Source organism: Miniopterus schreibersii, assembly GCF_964146895.1.
Source record: "Miniopterus schreibersii genome assembly, chromosome: X".
Lineage (NCBI taxonomy): Eukaryota > Metazoa > Chordata > Mammalia > Chiroptera > Miniopteridae > Miniopterus > Miniopterus schreibersii.
In genome coordinates, this window is record NC_138104.1 from 104,393,690 (window position 1) to 104,414,767 (window position 21,078).

At 48.4% G+C, this 21,078-nt stretch overlaps 1 long non-coding RNA gene across 1 annotated transcript in view; it reads right to left on the reverse strand.

The window, feature by feature from the left end:
- Nucleotides 1-7,470: 7,470 nt before the first annotated feature.
- Nucleotides 7,471-21,078, reverse strand: part of LOC308551557 — a 55,482-nt gene continuing 41,874 nt past the window's right edge. Inside the window, exon 4 of the long non-coding RNA XR_013998055.1 lies at nt 7,471-9,449. This is a non-coding gene — a long non-coding RNA (uncharacterized lncRNA). The remainder of the gene's footprint in view (nt 9,450-21,078) is intronic.

The window sequence follows — 21,078 nt, forward strand, 5'->3', positions numbered from 1 at the left end:
TTTCCTCTTAAAAATATTTATTTTTCATTATATTCTGCACATACGACATTGCCTGACTCAGTAGTGGCTAAAGTGACCGCCATTCTCTCACTTCTCGGGGAAGTTCCCCCGACCATGAGCACAAATGTAAAACACAGCCCGTGGCTCCAACCTGTGCCTGTATAACAGACAGGCCAGAAACATCCAAATGGCAGGAGCGTGGCCAGGGCGTGGGCGATCTTCTGAGTCGCTTTCTGTCTTTCACTCTCAGGTGTGATTTTTAATAAAAATCTATTGTTGGTGAAACAATGCACGGGCTTAGGAGGCGGGGAGATGAAGAGGGGCAGTAGACAGAATTTTAAGGCCGTGAAGGTACTCACATGATACTGTAATGATGGACACATTTCACATCAGACTGTGAAACACCCGAGTCAGTGTTAAGGTGATCTACGGACTTAGGAGGACTGTGATGTGTAGGTGCAGGGCCACTCTTAGTAGTCAGTGTCCCACTCTGATGAGCAATCCAGAGGACAGTGGGGAAGGCTGTGCATTGCGTGGGGCAGAGGGTATAGGGAAGTCTCTGTACCTTCCTCTCCATTCTTCTGTAAAGCTGAAACTGCCCCAAATAATAGAGGTTTAAATAAAAATCTCAGCAGGAATGGTGGATCTGAGTTCATAGAACATCTACCTGTGCACATTAGGATCCAAAACTGCTCTAGTCATTGCTGAGACTGGCTCATTCGCAAACCTCGGCTGTGGTGTGTGGAATCGCCACCATACACGGGTGATCTAAATGTCTCAGAACAGATCCAGGATAATGTTTCCCCATCAGTGCAGTACTTCCAGCTTTTTCAAGTGCAAGGGCATTAAAAAAATAATAAAAATAAAATGACAGCTTTTACAAGTATCATTCTAGTGCTACATCGACGCTAAAACCACAGCTGCCACAAGTATCATTCTAGTGCTACATCGACGCTAAAACCACAGCTGCCACAAGTATCATTCTAGTGCTACATCGACGCTAAAATCACAGCTTCTACAGGTAGCATTCTAGTGCTACATTGAAGCTAAAATCACAGCACAGCCACTACAAGTATCATTCTAGTGCGACCTAGATGCTAAAATCACACCTGCTACAAGTATCATTCTAGTGCTACATCGAAGCTAAAATCACACCTGCTACAATATCATTCTAGTGCTACATAGATGCTAAAATCACACCTGCTACAAGTATCATTCTCGTGCTACATCGATGCTAAAATCATACCTGCTACAAGTATCATTCTAGTGCTACATAGATGCTAAAATCATACCTGCTACAAGTATCATTCTAGTGCCACAGCCACCCTGTTTGAATTAATGATGCTGTTTTCTGTCCTGGGTTAATGAAGACTTCTTTCCTCACCTCACTAGTGTACAAATCACACAATCAAAAAATGTGGTTCATACCTCACTAATATTAGGGGGCTCTAAAGAATGATAAAAAAAATCCTCATGTCCCGATCATACTTCTAGACCTCCATGAAGGAATTGGCTTGACACATTTTGCCACAGAAGCCAAGAAGAAAGCAACTTCGGAATTCTGGGTTTGTGCAGTGGCCCAGATGTAAAATTCCTTCTAAGCGATTGCATTTCATCTTGTCTGAAAACTAAAATAACAGGAAATAACTAAGACCAACACACGAATTTATGATGGGATAACTCACTTAAGTTTTACATAAACAGTTTGAAGAGCATGGCATGATTTTTAAATGTCTCCTATTTGGAAAGCAAACAGGTTCTATATTTTAGCAGCATCACACCGAGACAAATAAGCCTGTGGGAGCAGGTAGCTTCAATTCCAAACTTTCCCTCAATTTGCCTTCTTAGGAATGCTGCCTATATTGCATGTGCAACCTTCCAACAAAGATCATTACCTCTGAAAATGTAAAAGGACAACATTTTCAATTCCATTCAATCATTTATTATATTATATATCTGGTAAAACCCACAGAACTGACTAACAAGCAAAGCAACCCCTCAAGTAAACCAGGGACTTTAGTTAACAACAATGTATCCATATTGGCTCATCCATTGTAACAAATGGATGAAAATGTAAAAGGACAACATTTTCAATTCCATTCAATCATTTATTATATTATATATATTATGTATCTGGTAAAACCCACAGAACTGACTAACAAGCAAAGCAACCCCTAAAGTAAACCAGGGACTTCAGTTAACAACAATGTATCCATATTGGCTCATCCATTGTAACAAATGGACCATAATACTGCAGGATGTTAATCATGGTAGAAAATTTAAGTAATGCCTTAAGTTGCTGAGATATTTTATTTTATTTTTTTAAATATGCTTTTATTGATTTCAGAGAGAGGAAGGGAGAGGGAGAGGGAGATAGAAACATCAGTGTTGAGCAGGAGTCCCTGATCAGCTGCCTCCTGCACGCCCCCTACTGGGGATCGAGCCCACAACCGGGCATGTGCCCTGACTGGGAATCGTGCCCCGATCTCCTGGTTCATAGGTCGACACTCAATCACTGAGCCATGCTGGCCGGGCAGTTGCTGAGATATTTTAAATGAACAACACAGTGTCAAATATAAGTTTTAAACTATCAGAAGCTCAAAAAATATATAGCTTCCACAAGCGGGATGGCAAGAAGGTGCACACAGGGCTTGTATGCAAACCCACCTGAAGTGCTGGTAAGACTTAGACGGGCTTCCTGTCCTCACTGGCTGCCTAGAGTCCTTCTGTTGCTTCAACTCCTTTCCGTTAAGAAGGCCTGGTCCTCATCATCTCTTGCTCTGCGAAGAGCACATGAATTGCAAATAACGGAGACTTAATGAATTTATGAGAGGGCTTTGTTCCATGGCAGGGGAAATCCAGGCCAGCTCCACCTCTCTTTGAGGGGAGCACAAAGCCGCAGGGGCACAACCCCCAGTCCTACCCTCCTGGTGATCCCCCCTCTGACGGGGGGTGTTCACAATAGCCCGTCGGGAGGTGCCCAGCTCCCAGCCCCAGGTCCCAGGCCTGAGAACACTGCAGAGCGGGCAGGGCTATGGCTAAGTCACAGGCACCGCCCCAGCATCCTAATTGCACCCCGGGCTGCCGATGCTGAGCATCCCCGGTGCCGGCTCCCAAGCCTCAGCAGGCGTGGAAATGCCTCCTTCAAGCCCATTAGCTTTCAATGTCCTGCCCCCCCCACCCCCCAACAAGGCCGCCCATTGTGAGCCGCAGCTGAATTCCGTGAAATGCTGGTTTTGAATGTTTTGAGTAAAAATTCTTCCCAAGCTGTGAAAAGTTGGCAAGGGCCTGATTAATGGGGCTGGGGTGGAAACAATGCCCTGCGTAGCTAAGGAGTCGGGGACGCCTGGAAAAGGAAGGAGAGCTGGAAAGGCAGACGTCAGCCAAGGCCAGCGACGCCAGCTCAACCAAACAAAACCACGTTATCAGAGGGGCAAAGAAACGCGCGGGCGGGCTGCAAAGAGCTCTGGGGTGATTTCAAGATAAAACCCTTAGCCACGTCCTCGTAGAAGAACCAAAAATATAAAAAATGACAGTCCTTGTTCTCAGAATTCGAGCAGGTTGAATGATTGGGTTCGGCCAAATGAGGGACAGGATTCCTGGCTCTCCGTGAGGCGGGCCCACAGCTCTCTGCGGCCCCTCAAACAGGCATCTTTCCTGAAGGCATTTAGCTGGTATCCCTTGGACTTTTCCAAGCCTCCCCAATCTGTTCTGTCCCTCACATCGTGCCCCTCCCTGACCCTCCTGGATACGTCTCAGTGGTTTTTCTTCAAAGCTCCCCAAACCCGTTCTCCAATGAAGATCCCACCGCTGACCTCACCTGGAAAATATGAGGCCGCTGGACTCGCAGGCGCTCACGTAGCCACGGTTAGGATCTGTGACATTCTCTGTATCCACACCCGGTTCTGGACTCAAGAGATCGTTGTTCATTCAAGAAAACAGGTAGCAGGGCCCACTGCTCTCAGAACTGTGTCCATCTCTCACCGCTCTGTGTGAGTCGGATATTTAGCCTCCCCCGCCGTGGGCGCTGGTAACACCACCTGCCTCCCGTTTCATCCACTTCATCCACCCCGTAAGCGATAACGCAGACGTGCGACAGAGACACTCAGAAACAACGAGCCCCAGAGCCGGGTCCATTCTCCCTTCCCCGCCGCTCTGTGCCCCCTTCATTCGTTTTCTTTTCCCACCGCAAGAGGAGACAGACTCCGCTCCGCAGGGAAAACAGAAGAGCTGGAGGGGATGAGAGTGAGGTGCCCGTCCGTACACAGGGAGGCTGCTGCTCCTGCCTCCCTGACACCAAGGGAAGGGGGGTCATGACTGAGCCCCCCCCATGAATTCGGGAATCCGGGGGCAGAGGGAGCTCCGGCTCATATCCGGGGAGGAGGGTCCACGGAGGAGCAGGTCGCCCGGATCTCTCTGGGTGCTCCAGGCGGGATGCAGAAGACACGGCACGCTCGGCCGAACACCAGCCCGGCCCATCCGCCACGTCTCCCACGGGCTCTGAGAGACGAGGTGAGAGCCCTTAAAGCCCCATTTACCCCAAAGGATGCGGATTTGAGCTGAGATGGGCGCGGACACAAGCAGCCAGGCACGTCCGGTGAAGACGGGACAGAGCATGGGGCCGAGCAACGGCTGGGAGCAGAGGAAACACAGGGACAAGCCAAGGGGCAGGGCTGGGGCCTTGTCCCAACCTAAAGGCTACACATGGATCTCAGATGCCGCCTCAGGGGAGGGGGAAGAGCAGGAAACGACAACATGGACCCGGAGCGAATGAGTTTACCTAGAACTTTCCTACAGCCTGACTGTCTACCATCTGGCAGAATTTAGCTCACGTAGGTTTACAAAAGCATAGAAAACATATTTTTATATAGCTGGGCATTTGACCTAAGATACCGGACTCGCTCTCTGTTTTAAGAGCTTGGTCAGGATCATTATTTAAAATGGTAGTAATAGTACCACCAACATTAACAAAAATAACTAGAGAAATATTTGTGTCCTGGTGGTTTTACTGAGGACGCCTCACTAACCTGTGAAAAAAAGAATTACGTTTAAAAAAAGAAATATTTGCGCCCTGGCCAGCGTGGCTCAGTGGTTGCAGTGTGGGCTGTAGACAGAAGGGCCGCAGGTTCGATTCCCAGTCAAGGGCAGTACCCGGGGTGTGGTCTGTTCCCCTGGCCCCAGTCGGGGCACGTGTGGGAGGCAACTGATCCATGTGTCTCTCTCATTGAGGTTTCTCTCTCTCTCTCTCTCTCTCTCTCCCTCTTCTATTCTCTCTTAAAAAAAAAAAAAAGAAAAATATTTGAGTCCCAGTTTTGATAAAAAAAAATACAAGTTACGAATGCACTGAGCAAGCGCGGCATTGACGTAATTTGCAGAGAATTCACATATCGCCAAATAGGGCTTCCAGGGAGGGAAGGGGGTGCCCCTGTCCTTGGGTGACTCCCTGTATCATCCTTTCCCACAACCCACAGTCCGCCCCCTCTCTCTTGACTGACACTCATTCTAACCACACAGATGACTGAGGGGCGTGGCTCCTCCCCCTCTCATGATTGACACTCATTCTTTAGCCACACAGGTGACAGCGAAGACAGATGGCCCAACAAGCTGACTCAGAGTCAGCAAAGGTTACCGGAGGTCAGTACCTGCTATTCTAGGTCAATGGTACAGAATCCAAACAACACCTGCTACAGAGAATCGATTCCACTGGGCGGATGTGGAACCCAAGGAACGGCCCACACTCTCCGCAAAGCCTAACCACGCTGGCCATACTCACAGCCACGTGGCCCACGTGGCCCAGGGCCGTGGCCACTGGCCACAGCGGCCACTGGGCACTTGAAGTGGCTCTTCCACACGGACAGGGGCTGTAACAGTAAAATACACGCTGATCCATAGACTAAACATGAACAAACGGACTGCAAAGTATCTCGTGAAACACTTTATACTGATCACACCTAAAACCTGTAACATTTTTCATACATTGTGTCAAATGAGCTGTAGTGTTGAATCAATTTCACAAGTTTCTTTTTACGTTTTCATGTGGCCGCTGGAACTTTTACAGTTACCTGGGCTCCTCGAATTCTGGCTTAGAGTGAAATTCCATCGGAGGCAGACGACTGAGAAGAACCAGAGCGCACGTTTATGTTTCCCATTTCATAGAAACCTTCCAAGCGCGAGAAGGGAAATCCATCAGGATTTTAAGAATTCCTGCGTAAATGCCAGGGGGATAGAGGTGACCTTCCCATCGCATTAAATTTTTTTAATACGTTTTGACTGATTTTTAGAGAGAGAGAAAGGGAGAGGGAGAGATAAACATTGATGTGGGAGAGAACCATCAATTGGTTGCCTCCCCTATGCACCCCGATTGGGGACTGAACCCGCAACAGGACTGCACCCTAACCACGGGGCGGCACCGGCCGGGGCTTCCCGTGGCATTTTAAAGATTCTCCACGTGGCCGTAAACCCACCTGTGCCCTCTCCGAGGGGCTGCCTGGTCCTCATTCTGCAGTGGGCACCGGCCGGCCGGGCACGTGGCTGCCTTTTCTAATAACCATGAACCCCAAGGCTTTCCCAAAGCCCAGCATGGGTCCCTGAAGCTGGGAGCCTGCACACACCCGAACTGGGGCCCCGACAGAAACCTTCTAGGTGTTTTGCAGTCAGTTCCAGTGCGGACTCTCACACATCCTATGACGCTACGGAAAACTGGCATGCAGCGGGACGGGTGCCCAGAGCTCCGGCCGCTACGTGGGGCGCTGCTGCATCCCGGTGGCCTCCCCAGGCCCTCAGCCTCCTCACACTCCAGGCCTGCCCTGGACTCGCATGTCTGCGAGGGAACCAGGCGTCTGCACAAAAATAAGTGGGCTCCACTTGAAAAATGGCAGTTCTGTGCCCTGGCCGGAGTGGCTCAGGAGGTCCCATGCACCACAAGGTAGCCGGTTCGATTCCCAGTCGGGCCACGTACCTGCATTGTGGACTCGATCCCCAGTAGGGGGCGTGCAGGAGGCAACCATGTGGTGTTTCTCTCTCACGTCAACGTTTCTATCTCTTCCCCTATCCCTTCGTCTCTAAAATCAATCAAAACATATTTAAAATAAAATAAAAAATAGCAGCACTGCGACCGACATGAGACAGTTTATAAAATTATGAGTATTTTTACTTAGGGCAAACTTTGCTTTCGGCCCCTTCCATTAAGCTCGTCATGCACAGCTTTGGACCCGACTCCTCGCGGGAAGACGTATGCGTGGGGGGAGCCGGCTGTTTCACTAATTTTAAAGACATGAGTTATTCTTGGCTTCAGTATTTATTACTCCGGCAAATAATGAGAGAACGCCGCTGAGGAAAAGCTGGCCTTCGCAGGAGTTTTGACTCGTCTGTCCCCTGCATGTTTTCACAGTATGTTTCCACTTACATAACCTGCCAATCGCCTGTGAGAGCCAAGGTCACGCGCAGTTCATATTGCGGAGATACCTGTATAAACACAGCGCCGTGAGTGACTTTTATTTTCTGAAGGGGGGGCGGGGGAGGGCTCTGGGCAGAATGGGACCGACGGGGGCTCTCGCGGCACCCGTTTATCAAAAGAACTTGATCTCAGCTCCGACCGACTGGCCTCCAGCTATGTCTCGGCGTCGGGGTTGCTGGGAGAGCTGAAGAGCTGCTAAAGGATGGGTTGAAGATTAATCCTGACGATACTGAGGAATCCAGAGTACAGCAAGCCTCATGCTGAACAGGGCTCGGGCGACACGTTCCCCTGCTCCGCGGACACGGGCACTTTCAGCCGTGTCCCTACAGCAGCGACACTTCTGGCTCCGGCACTGTCATCGGCAGACGCCGCTCCATAAGCCAGCCTCGCGGTCACTCAGGGGTCACATGGTCACCACCAGCCCCAGCACTTCTAAATCCCAATAATCTTATTATTGGTCATTCGATTAAGCACCACCTGAATTCTGTTTCAAATATACTTCAAAGGAATTAAATTTCACCCTGGCCGGTGTGGCTCAGTGGTTAGAGCATCCGCCCACAGAAGGAGGGGTTGCCCGGGTTCGAATTCCAGTCCATGACACGTACCTCGTCCACACCGAACTCACTTGGTCCTCCGTCTGTGTTGGCTCTTCGACCTGTGGCCTCCCCTTCAGCTCCTGGGGAGGCTCCACCACCCCTCCAGGGGGCCTCCCGGCTCTGAGGGACACGGCGCTTAGGACACGGCGGACTCAGCCAGTCCTCCATGCAGCCTCTCCCGCTGTGAATCCCAGGCCTCTGTTCCCACTCGAATCCTCCTAAGGCCGTCACCTGTGTTCTCTCAGCCTGGCACAGGGACACGCACAGAAAGACGCCCCGGTCAACTCAACAGGAAGAAGAACACGGAGCATTTAGGGGTGGGTCACACTGTGCCTTCCAGCTCCTCCAAAATGCTCACGGGGACCAACCACCGCGACTGTCTGCTAGAAGCCACAGGACCTGGTCTGTTCTTCCCCTGGGGCGGCATCCGCTGCTTTAAAGGACACTGGCTGTGTTTCCTCAGGTATTCACTGTGTGTGCCCATTTTTAAAAAAATCTGTGCTTTTCTCAGTCGTTCCTAGGGCAGGTATTGTAGCCACCTGCCGGGTTGACCCTAACACTTCATGACTTACGGATCGTAACTGATGAAGGAAAGAGGCTGTGTTCAGCCTCACTTCAACCAGCCACTGTCTCTTCCTAAATTCTAGCTGGGGGACAGGTGTGCTCCTCTCCTCCCCGGGTCATCATCTCAGAAAAACACATGGATTTCCAGGGGACACGGGGTAAGCATGAAAACTGGATTCTCCAGATAACTCCACGTAAGCAGATCAATCATGCTGTGAGCAAGATCTGAAAATATGTCGAGTGACATTTTTTATCTTAAGTTCAATTTTCCCCTAAGTAGATGCAAGATTAAACCTAGAAAAATAATTCTATAAGCACATAAGTAGACATTCTTACTTGCTTTCGAAGTAAAGCAACTCCGGTCTCGGGTGATGAGAGTCGGGGCACTGGAATTCCTCCCGGCCCTTTCTGTGTTTCTACAAAATGATCTGTTTATAACACGCACTGAGAGAATCCTGCATCCAGGTAGGAAAGTCTTGTTACTATCCAGACTCCCTTAAGAAAACATTTGGTTGCATAATACGCACGTTAATAGCTACATGACTTAAGGATAGTTGACGTATTATATTTCTTTGTGAACTGAAAAGATTTCTCTAAGATTTCAGGCAAACATAAGTATAAAGCTCCTTAAAGAAGTAGAATTTTTTGCTTGGCCTGCACGGCTCAATGGTTGAGCGTCGACGTATGAACCCAGGAGGTCACAGTTCGATTCCTGGTCAGGGCACAGGCCCGGGTTGTGAGCTCGATCCCCAGCAGGGGGCGTGCAGGAGGCAGCCGATCCATGACTCTCATCAATGCTGTTTCTGTCTCTCTCTCCATCTCCCTTCTTCTCTCTGAAATCAATAAAAAGAGAAAAATACATTGCAGTCATAAAAAAAAAAAGTAGAAAATTTTCATTCCACCTTATTGTGGCCATGGGGCATTTTTGCAGTATTATGGTGATGGATTTTCATAAATTGGGAACCCTCCCATGGTTCACAGTAATGATTCAAATTACCGAAAACATCCTACATGATGGAACCTCACATGTATTAAAAACCACACTTCCTAAAACGTCCGTAAGCATGTATCTCACATTTCAAGCACAGCTTGAGTGAAAGGTTCGCCACCCAATTCCCAAAGACGGCGGCATCTTCATACAGGTCCCCTTGCCCCCCTTTCCCCACTCCCATTGCCACGCGTGCCCGCCTGTAAGTCATACTTGAAACAATGTTGCCTCTGGACCTGTGCATTCTGATACCACATTTACCAATTACTCTGTAAAAGAAATTTTGTAACCACAATGATATTTTCTGTGGGTAAAAAGATACTATTCTAAAAAGATACTATTCTAAGGAAAAAAATAAGGAATCGGGAGGGGCCATGGGGAGGGGCCAGTCTTTCTCCTTTATGACTCTGTCTCCTCACTGTCTCTACCAGGCACAAAGGGATGACTGCGTCCTCAGAATCTCATCAACAAGACAACATTTTAAAACATTTCCCAAGGAGAATGATCGTTTTTGTGAGAACCACAAAACACCAAGAGTACCTGAGTGGGAATTGCAAAAATATCCTAACGCGTGCTCTTTGGGTTCTCAATGTGCTGCTAGGAGACGTTGCATAACCAATGGAAGCACTAGGAGTAACACAGAACGGAATTCACAGTTTGTGTGGTTTCATTGGGTTCCACTCAGTCCCCAAACATCAGCCCAGAGACCAGAGTCTCGGATCCCATCTGTAATACGAATGGGGCGACGCTGGAATTACAAACAGGGTGGGTTGTTCTTTCCTCTGTGTGTAGTAATCTCTGTTACTGAGATGTTAAATTTTGCATTGAAATATCACGGTAATTTTGATAGAAATTCTCATTCTTATTTCATCTATAAGATCTTTATGTTTTCTCATGTACACATAAAAAACAGCTTCCCTACTAAACACCAACCCAAACCATAAATATCTGAACTGCAATGAGACACTTTGGAATTTTCATTCACAAACTGGGGTTTTTGTGTGTTTGTTTTTTCTCACACCATCCTCAAGATGCTCTTGTTAGCTCTGCCCCTATTTTGGGCAACCCTAGTGAGAACAGGAAGTTTTGCTTTTGTCCAACATGGCATCTAGGCAATTTCTTTTGCTTTAGACACAATTCTTCATCTTCAACTCTGTTCTCTCGAGACACCAGGCTCCTTGAAGGTCCCTCAAGGCCAGTACAGGCTGGGATGGGGTGTAACGTATGTCTCCTGGTCCATCAGCCACCACGTTAACTTAAAGACGTGGGAGTCCTATGGCAAAGACCATTAAGGGCACCTCGGTCCATGTCTATGGGCACCACTGGCAAAGGCTTCGCTTTGCTGCTGGGAGTCCCTTGATTGGGTTGGATTTTTAAAAAATATGCTTTTATTGATTTTTTTAGAGAGACAAGGAGAGAGAGACAGAGAGCGAAATATCAATGTGAGAACAAAACATGGATCGGCTGCCTCCTTTACGCCCCCTGCTGGGGATCGAGCCCACAACCCAGGCATGTGTCCTGACGGGGAATTGAGCGGACGACCTCCTGGTTCACCAGATGATCTCAATCAACGGAGCCACACAGGCCAGGGCTGGTTGGATTTTTTAAAAAGCCCTCCCTGATATTTCTATGCCTGCCTACAGTCCTGCAATGACTCTTTCCTCTCCAGGTGATGATCTTTCCTTGTGCGAGTGTTTTCCCACCCTGACTGTGGAGCCCATCACCTAAACCAATCACAGCGGAGTGAACCCTGAGCATGAAATGACTTCTCAGAGCTACTCTTCTGTCCACCCTAAAGAGATCCACACTCAAAAATGAGTGGCTACAAGCAGAGCGTTTTAAAAGGCTAAGGGTATTTGATAAAACACTATATGGGAACATTCAGTTAAAATCGATGGAGCAGCTGTAACAGATGGAAAATAGACTGCGGGTTGCCGAATTAGATGAGGCCACAGGCTCCAGGTCCATCACACCTTCCGGTTGTCCTTCACCAAGTTCTAAACATTGAGTTTCACACAAAGGCAGAGATTTCCTGACAGTCACCCTGGAAAAAGGAGAAACTTCCTGACCTCAAAGGGCCAAAGCCTGTCTTATGTTACCTATCATGCTTATAAATTTATAAGCATCCCCCCCCCCAACTCTACACACTTACACAGCTCTGTACAGCCCAGCTGTCCTGGGCTAGACTCTAGCTCTGTTCTGGGTTAGATTTTAGCTGACACTGTGGGGAAAAGCAAGGCTAGACCCAGAAGTGAATTCTGGAGCAGCCAGAGGGTTTGAGTATAAAATTATGGGAAAAGTGAGAAAGGCAGGGGACTGGAGCACAAGCCATACAACATTCTGAAACCCCAGGGCTCCTGCAATAACCCTGCTCAAAAGTCTGGGGTGCTTGGGGTTCGATCATGATTACACATATTTAAATAGTGCATTGAGCTCTAAAACATCTCACGATGATGGAACATTAAAGGGATACTTGTCAAGCTTACAATTTTGTAAGTTTATATACATGGGTAATAACTTACCCAGCTGCTCCCCATTGCCGATACCTAATCAAATACATGCTCGATTGATCTAGGTGTGACCTGAACAGCTTTGCACCTCAGAACTTCAAAGTGGGGTGAGAGACATCACAGTACTCACCGGTGGGATGACCCCTGACAGCCAGCACCTCTCCTGCTGTGCCGGTGAGTTTCATTTCACTCACTGAGACCCTCTTGTAAAGGACGACAGGATTAATCTCTCACTAGAATTCATTTCCAGGCTGTACGCTGCTTTTGCCCTGCTTCCACACACACACAATCTGAGATCAGACACAAGCACGGGATGCTGTTAAAGTGTTACAATGTTTCCACTGTTAAAATGTTACAATGTTACCACTGTGCTCCCCCCTCCTGCTGGAAAGATCACAGCCAGCAGGGCTTCACTTTGGATTCATCTGTAGCAATGCAACATAGGATACAGGCTACAGAAAGCGTCTGATTAGGCTACTTCTCAGCTGGAAGCCCCAAAGACGCTTGTAATGAGCCAGAGGAAGGGCACACTTTCCCTCCTCAGTGGGTGGTCCTATTGTGTTTGCTGGTCAGAGTCCCAAAGAAGATAACGGATACATTTTCTTTCAAGACCCTAGGCAGGGACGATAGCTTTTATCACATTCACACAAGATTTTATTTTAAATTAATGTATTTTGAAAACAAACTTTAATAAGCCCGTTTCCATCATTCCCACACTTGTCCTACATGTCTCTCTCCACAGAGCTTAAATATCCACGTCTCAATGAGCCAACCACTTTGTAGATTCACTTTCAAAATTTTGGCAATATCGGGTTTTCCAAGTGAGGCAACACTAGGACTCTTTCCACGGCATCCTGGGAGGCTCTGGCTACGCCTTATCTCTGCTGAGGTCCATCCTACAGTTCCTCTCTACAAGTTCAGCAGCACCTCTCTCATACAACAAGCATGCCTGTTTTTAATTGTTACCACTTGCTGCCATCATACTTGGCAGAGAGGGCCATGTCCACAGGAAGAGCTATGCTGTCTCGTCAAAATTAATGGCCCAGCTTCAGACCACGCCTGCCATCACCTGTGTACACAGGAGGCGGGAAAGACCGATCAGACTCTAAAATGCTATCATTACGCCTACTAATCAGTACATTCTGCACTGTGGTGATCCTGCCCAGCAAAGAAGTCTCCAAAAATCACACCCAAATCCATGCAGACAGGCACTGCACAAATTCTTCTGATTTGAGTTTGCCACAGTAAAACCTGAGTATGACCGACACACCTGTACAACCCCTTGACATTTAAATACTTGGGGATTTAATTCCTATCAGCCAGTTTTAGATAGAAAAAAATATATATCATGTGTCTTAAACAGAACATAGTTATTTGTAAAAGGATGGTGGCAAACTCTATTCTAACTACCCATTTACAGGGCTAAGCCATGTGTTCCTGTTGCAGAAACATAGGAAGCCTTCAAACACGGCCAAAGGGTTAACGGTTACCGGGAAAACCATGACACCCAGTGGCCAAAGGCTTTCAATGCTGCAGAAATTCTGTGTCCTCTGTTCTCTATCACAGTCACGAGTTGTCTATTTATTTATTATCTATCTATCTATCTATCTATCTATCTATCTATCTATCTATCTATCATCTATCATCATCTATCTATCATCTATCATCTACTTATTTCACTCCTCACCTGAGGATTTTTCCCCCACTGATTTTTAGAGAGAGTGGAAGGGCAGGAGGGACAGAGAGAGAAACAGAGAGTTACAATGAAGTCATTAGGGTGGGCCCTGATCCAAGATGACCAGTGTCCTTCCTTTTAACAGAATATGTGGACATGAGACAGTCATGCATAAAAGGACACAGGACCAAGGCCATGTGAAGGTGAAAACCAAGCTGGCATAGAGTCTAGAGTAGTTTGCCCTTATTGCCCTTCCCACTTCCCTACTGTTGAAAATGGTAGCATGTCTTAACCCCTCAGTCTTTTATTTATAAACCCCTCATGGGATACGAATAGATATATGAGGCCACTGTGAATTTCATCGCCCTTTCTTCCCTTACAGCCCTTCAGAGATCATTTCTATTTGAATAATAGCACTAATATATCACAAATTTAGAAAGGGCTTTGCTAGGCTTGATATTTGACATGCATGATTTATTGTGGCCCACAGAGTGATGACAATTACTATCCCATATGACAGTGTCCTCCAGTGCAGAGAGAGTAACATGCAGAGCCTGGAGGGGGAGGCCAGAAATCCACACCGAGACAGTCGGCCCCCGGGATCCACACTCTTAACCAATGCCCTATATAATTTCTCCAACCTTGTGCATGAACAAATGCAGTTGGTTTATGAAGTTGTTATTATTACCACTATTTCATGGCGATGACACTAAAATCCTGTGTCATAAGCCAGTTGGTCCAGATCCCCCCCACCCCTACCCCCACAAGAAGGCTATGGCAGAACTTGGATTCCGAATCTGTTTGACTACAGATCCCATAGCCCCGACTTCACGACTCTCTACTGTGTTTGTTCAGGTCTTTTTCCTTCCCTGGATGTCAATCTCTTTGAAGAAAAGCATGCGCCTTCTCCATATCTTCTCTCCCCTGAGTGCTCCTTTCCTCCTCTCCTTCCACCCTGGACGGTGCCTACTAACTTGTCATGCTTCTGGCCCTTCCCGAAATAGTAGGCTTTCTGTCTGCCAGGAATGTTTGCCACAACTTGCTATTTGCCCACTTGTAATGGAGAACACACACACTTTATGTCTATAAATCTACTCATATTGATCTTAGTAAATGTTAAGCCCAGCTGGTTACTCTAACTTGATTTTTCTCTCAAAACTAGAGCTTGCACATTAAATTTTTTAAAAGTATACTTTACAATTCAGCAGTTTCAGTTCCCGTGTGAACCTAAGGAGCAGCCTGACTTCAAGGAGCAGCCTGGCTAATGCTGACCACCCAGACACAGGAATTCACTGACAAAGAGCCAGATGTCCAGCTCAATGATGCTGACCATGAGAATCCATATCTGGACCACCAAGGACACCACCTTCATGTCCACAACCCCTCCCCCTGATCTCTTTGTTCTGCTTTCCCTCTCCCTCCTTATAAAAACCTCTGCCTGCACTGAGATGTTAAGATGGACTTTGGGACAGTAGTCCCCCATCTTCTCAGGTTGCTAGCACTTGAATAAACCTCTTTCCTTCTCACGAGCACCTTGTCTCACAAGTTTGGCTTTCTTTTCAGCTGGCAGCTGAACTGGGGTTCTGTTATACACCTGCCTCTCCTCATGGCTCTTTTCCGGGCTCTCCTGCTTTGCTGCCTCTCACTTCAACCCCAAGACTGCTCCCCCGCCCCTCCCCACAGTGACGGCTGCAGTGTGAGCAGAAGGGTGGCTGGGGCCAGCACCCAGGACTTTTATTCAAGTGCATCATTTTGCAGTGGAAAACGATGATCACTTAAAGGTATGAGGTCTCTTTCCCCAATTTCTTTTGGGGAGAGTGTGCTGCCATGGAAAATGCTGTCATGCCCAATGAACCTCATCACTATAATTGCTATTACTCTCAGATAACTGGGAAACATCTTAAAAGATACACCTCTTATGTCCTAATCTGTTGCCTCACAAGTTTCACCCAAAGCATGAGCAAAATGACTTTGCAGAATTGAGTTGAATATTGTCTAAAACATATTATTTTCACTCTTCTTTCCAATCAGGTTTTCAGGAAGGACAGAGATACACCTTTGAAAAGTACCAAAGTGTTCTGTGAAAAGTGTAGCATGGGCCATAGCTACTTGCAAACAGGAGATGCATCAGATGATGCACTGGGTGGTTAAGATTTGAGACGCTAATCCCTCCGATAGCTCTCCTAAGCTTTTGGTTTTGACGGAGGCTTTGTTTGGCCAGGCATATTCTCTTTGATGTTTTGTAGTCACTGGTGAAGCACTCCAGACTTCAAACACACTTCAACATTGGATGACTTGAGTCAGAAATCTTTTGCACTCACACAGCATGACTCACGGCACCGGGAAGAGTTTGTTGAAATCTCCCTCAATCCGTTTTACTCAAGGAAAGTTTCTGCAATGACTCTCCTTACGAAGTCCTTCAGAATTCCTGCTGAAGTTTTAAAAAAATGGTATTTGAACCTATCTCTTTTGTTTTTTTTGCTAAGAATCCCTTCTTCATTTAAAAAAATAATTATTTTCTTAATCTGTTCGTAGTTGTTCCAAACTTAAAAAACAACAACAAAGTATTATACCAAGTTTCATTTTCAAATAACTGAAATAAAGTCAAGGAAGTTGTTTTGTATTTTAGAGACAATTAAAATTATTGAACTCTAATGGGCTCTGGGATTCAGTCTTACTGTTCTAGAAACAATTGGAGAGTATATTTAGGCTGAGATTTAAAATTCTCAGTCATCTTCAAGGAAAAATATTCAGGAATGGCAAACTCTCTATGAGATCCTAAGTGTAATAATAAAAAAAAAGCAATTGTGGCTTCCTCACCTGTAACGGAGGTAGGATTTGTTAAATTTTACCTTTCTTGGGCTCTCCTTGGGTCTAATTGGTTGTAATTGATTAAATGGATTAGGAATAAAGTTTTGTTCTGCTTGGGGAAAGCTGGATCTGCTCTGATTACACCTTTTACTAGTATTAAGATTAATTTTAAAAAACAGAGAGGGAAGACATCACAATCCCCTTTTTGTGACTTCCAGACAACCAGAAAACCCATCATTAAGGGACATATGTTTTTTTAAATGCAAAGCAAATTTCATTTTTTAAAACAAGTCATTACCTCGGAAAGGTTCCACATCCCTGGGCACCAGGGCTGAGGCTTTCTCCGTTGAGTTCTCATGTGACTACCCAGCTCGTGTTTACACCACATAGCATCTCCCTGATTTCCAACTGGAAGTCAGGACCTTGTGAGTGAGAGAAGGTGCCTGTGTTGGTCAGAGGCGCTGAGGTTCTGCATAAGAAACCTCAGCAGCCATGGCCCTTCACCTCGGAGAGGTGAGTCCTGGCACCAGGGACCAGAGACGAGGAAACCAAGCTGTGCCTCCTAGGAGAAGGTTGGAATCAAGAGTGTGGAAGGAGCATCTAGACTTGGAAGATGGGGGACGTGCAAAGGAAGAAAAACAATGGGGGTGATCACACATTTTCCACGTACAGAATGAAGAAAGGGGGTCCAGGTGAGCAGACAGAGAGGACCAGTCGGAAGGACTGGGAAGTGGAGTGAAACTCACGGGAGAAAACACACAACTTTTGAACAAAGAAAAGGAGACAGCAGCAGTGAAAAGGGGCTGATATGAAGACTCACACCCTGGTGCCCGGCCGGTGTGGCTCAGCGGTTGAGCATCGACCTATGAACCAGGAGGCTGCGGTTCGATTCCTCATCAGGGCACAGGCCCGGGTTGCAGGCTCCTCGATCCCCAGCAGGGGGCGTGTGGGAGGCGGCCGATCCCTGGCTCTCTCATCATTGATGTTTCTCTCTCTCTCTCCCTCTAAAATTCAATAAAAACATATTTTAAAACTTCCAATGGAAACAGTCAGTCTCTGGATACTGTGTTTTTCAGTTAAAGCACCGATGACTTAGATGGTACATAACCTTCTCTCGCACATGGCCTGGCAGCCGGCCGCAAACAGAGGGGGCATCGCAGCGGATGCCCAGGAGAGACCGTTGAACATACACAGGAGAAGGACACTGATGAAAACCACGTGGGCCTCAGGTTCCCATTGAGCCGGGGGTGCCAGGTTAAAGCGATTGGCTGGGACCCGCGGCATACAGACGCCCTGCTCTGATCGAGTTCGGCACAGTGTGAGCGATGTCGGGTTTCTGACGGGTCCGGTATCCTGAGCAATTAGCACGCGGCCCGCGAGACAAAGGGAGAGCTCCAAGCCGGAGCCCTCTGGGGGAACCCAACCCCACACCCATCCGCGGACGCCTGTCTATCCGAATCTCCGTTGTTGTGAGTCTGCATGCGAATGACAGCTCTGTTTGAAACTACACGGTTCTCACGATGCGTTTGGTTTTCCTTCTCGGATAAACTTGGATTTTGTTTTTCGCTCTGAACTTAAAACAGATCAAGTTCAAGTCAAACCCAATAAAGTGCACACTCAAAGCCCTAAATCTCTCTCTCTCTCTCTCACACACACACAACCTGGCTTCTCCCACCTACCGAGACACATACACACGGACACTACGAGATGCATAAAAAGTTACATTTCTTACCCAAAGGGACAGGATGTAGAAATGCTTCTATTAGATCACCATAAATACAATTAATCAAGTCTGCACATAAAATATACTGAAGGTTTTATGTATGTATAGTAGTTCCCTCCCTGTGGTCATCTTAGCTAATATTTCATTCTTTCCTGAAACTACCCCAATGCATACAGTTGGAGCCGACTGTAAAAATGAGGCAGTTCTTGCCTAGCCTGTGTGGCTCAGCGGTTGAGCGTCGGCCTAGGATCCAGGAGATCGGGGTTCGATTCCCGGTCAGGGCACATGCCAGTTGGGGGCATGCAGGAGGCAGCCAATCAATGACTCTCTCATCATTGAAGTTTCTATCTCTCTCTCTCCGTCTCCTTTCCTCTGTGGCTCCCCCTCAATTTTTCAATTTTGTTGGGAGCCTAAAACTGCTCTAAAAGACAGTCTTTAATAAGAAAACGAGTAACAGCCACAAAAACCACGAAATTCTCCTCGATCTGCCGCCGTGACCTAAGCGGTCGTCTCCGTGTTATGCAAATACAGGCAAACGTAAGTGATGAGAAACTTCACGAACTGTGGTGTTTGGGCAACAATAAAACAAAACCAGGTTTACAAATGAAAAGCAAACGGAACCAATAAAATCCCAAGTATGGTTCCATTTGATGGGAGAGAAGCTGATGCTTTGCTGAGACGAAGTGGTTGCTTAGCACCCAGTTGTGGAACCAGCCGCCATGTGCAAATGCGTTGAACTTGGCATACCCATCGCAGTGATGCTGTTGAGGGCCAGGCCCATTGTCCCCGGCCAAGGGCCATGCCCATTGTCCCCGGTCAAGGGCCATGTCCCCTTGTCCCCGGTCAAGGGCCATGCCCTGTTGTCCCCGGTCAAGGGCCATGTCCCCTTGGTCCCTGGTCAAGGGCCATGCCCCGTTGTCCGCGGTCAAGGGCCATGCCCCGTTGTCCCCGGTCAAGGGCCATGCCCCGTTGTCCCCGGTCAAGGGCCATGCCCCATTGTACGTGGTCAAGGGCCATGCCCCGTTGTCCCCGGTCAAGGGCCATGACCCCTTGTCCCCGGTCAAGGGCCATGCCCCGTTGTCCCCGGTCAAGGGCCATGCCCCGTTGTCCCCGGTCAAGGGCCATGTCCCCTTGTCCCCGGTCAAGGGCCATGTCCCCTTGTCCCCAGTCAAGGGCCATGCCCCGTTGTCCGCGGTCAAGGGCCATGTCCCCTTGGTCCCTGGTCAAGGGCCATGCCCCGTTGTCCCTGGTCAAGGGCCATGCCCCATTGTACGCGGTCAAGGGCCATGCCCATTGTCCCCGGTCAAGGGCCATGCCCCATTGTACGCGGTCAAGGGCCATGACCCCTTGTCCCCGGTCAAGGGCCATGCCCCATTGTCCCCGGTCAAGGGCCATGCCCCCTTCATCCTAGTCAAGGCCTCCACACTCAGCACACCTGTGCTCACCTCTCTCTTTGGAAGCGTGAGTTCACCCAAACCACCTGCGCGAGGTCACTCTGTGCTCACTGGATGAACATACCCTTCCTTACGTACCTAACCCATCTCTCCTCCCTCCTCATTGCCTGAGATCAGCCAAGGGCACGGTGCCAAGGCAATACAACAGGAAGGTACTGAGACCCCACAGCGAGTCCTGTGTAAACTTAGCCAACTTCAGGGGGAGGGCGCACTTATATCCAGGCGCTCAGCTCTCCCAGGGAAGGGGCACGTACAGGTTACCAGGTCGCCTCCGACGGGAGCTTGCGGCACCCATTCCGGGGCCTTTCCTGAGGGTAATTCCGCTCACGTCTTGGTTAGATTTTACCCTCAGCTCCTTACGGACGCCTCCTGTCAGCAGAACCATCCCTCTGAGGGTCCCCGAAGCGGCTGCGGATGGGATTCTGCGCGTGTCTCAAGGCCGGGCTTCCAACGATTTCACCACCCAAAGGCCCTAAAACTCTGAACCGGACCCTCCGCAGGCTGCCCGGAGTGTGCGAGTCATTTAAAACATTACTCTCTGCTACCTACTGGGCACGAAACACCAAAATACAATTTTTGCTTAATAATTCTGGTTAACAAATGCATCACCAACGCACCCAGGTTGTACATACGATGTGTTTGCGCGTAATACTTTCTGGCCAACAGACGGGTGGGAACGTGGATTCTCTAACGCGACGACCCTCGTCTGAGGTTATCGCTTTGTGCTTTTCAACACCATGCTCGGAAAAAAGAAAATCGGCCCTTCCCACAAGCGAGCCATGTCCCGAATATATCAATTTTTGAAAAAAACCCCCAAAAACCTGTCCACGCAGCTGTGCATTCGTGAGCGTCACACAATTCCCAGGTTTCTTACATCGCTGGAAGGAGTGACTCCCCCAACGGAGATCAGGGGGAGGCCGAGCACAGGCCGCCCTGTCTCATCTCACGGAATCGCCCTGGAAGCCTCCCAGACGAGGGCCACTAGGCGCGGCTCACGGGGGACCTCGCAGCGGCAAAACCGGGCCTCGCATCTTGGTCTGGGCCCAAATCCATCGCCGCAGATACGGACCTGGCCCCGGGCAGATGCACAGATTTGACCCCATTCGGAAAACTCTAAACCTGCGTCTCTAACCCGCCTGCTCCTTGTAAAGGTGTCCTGTTGGCAGCTTCTCCCTGCGATGTCCCCCCCGCGGCGGCGGGACCCTGGGCTCGCCGTTCGCGCCGTCTGGGCGTCTCCTCTGTCACACTGGCCAGAGCGTCATTTCGTCTTAGGCAGCAAAGAGCTGGGAACCCGGCCAGGG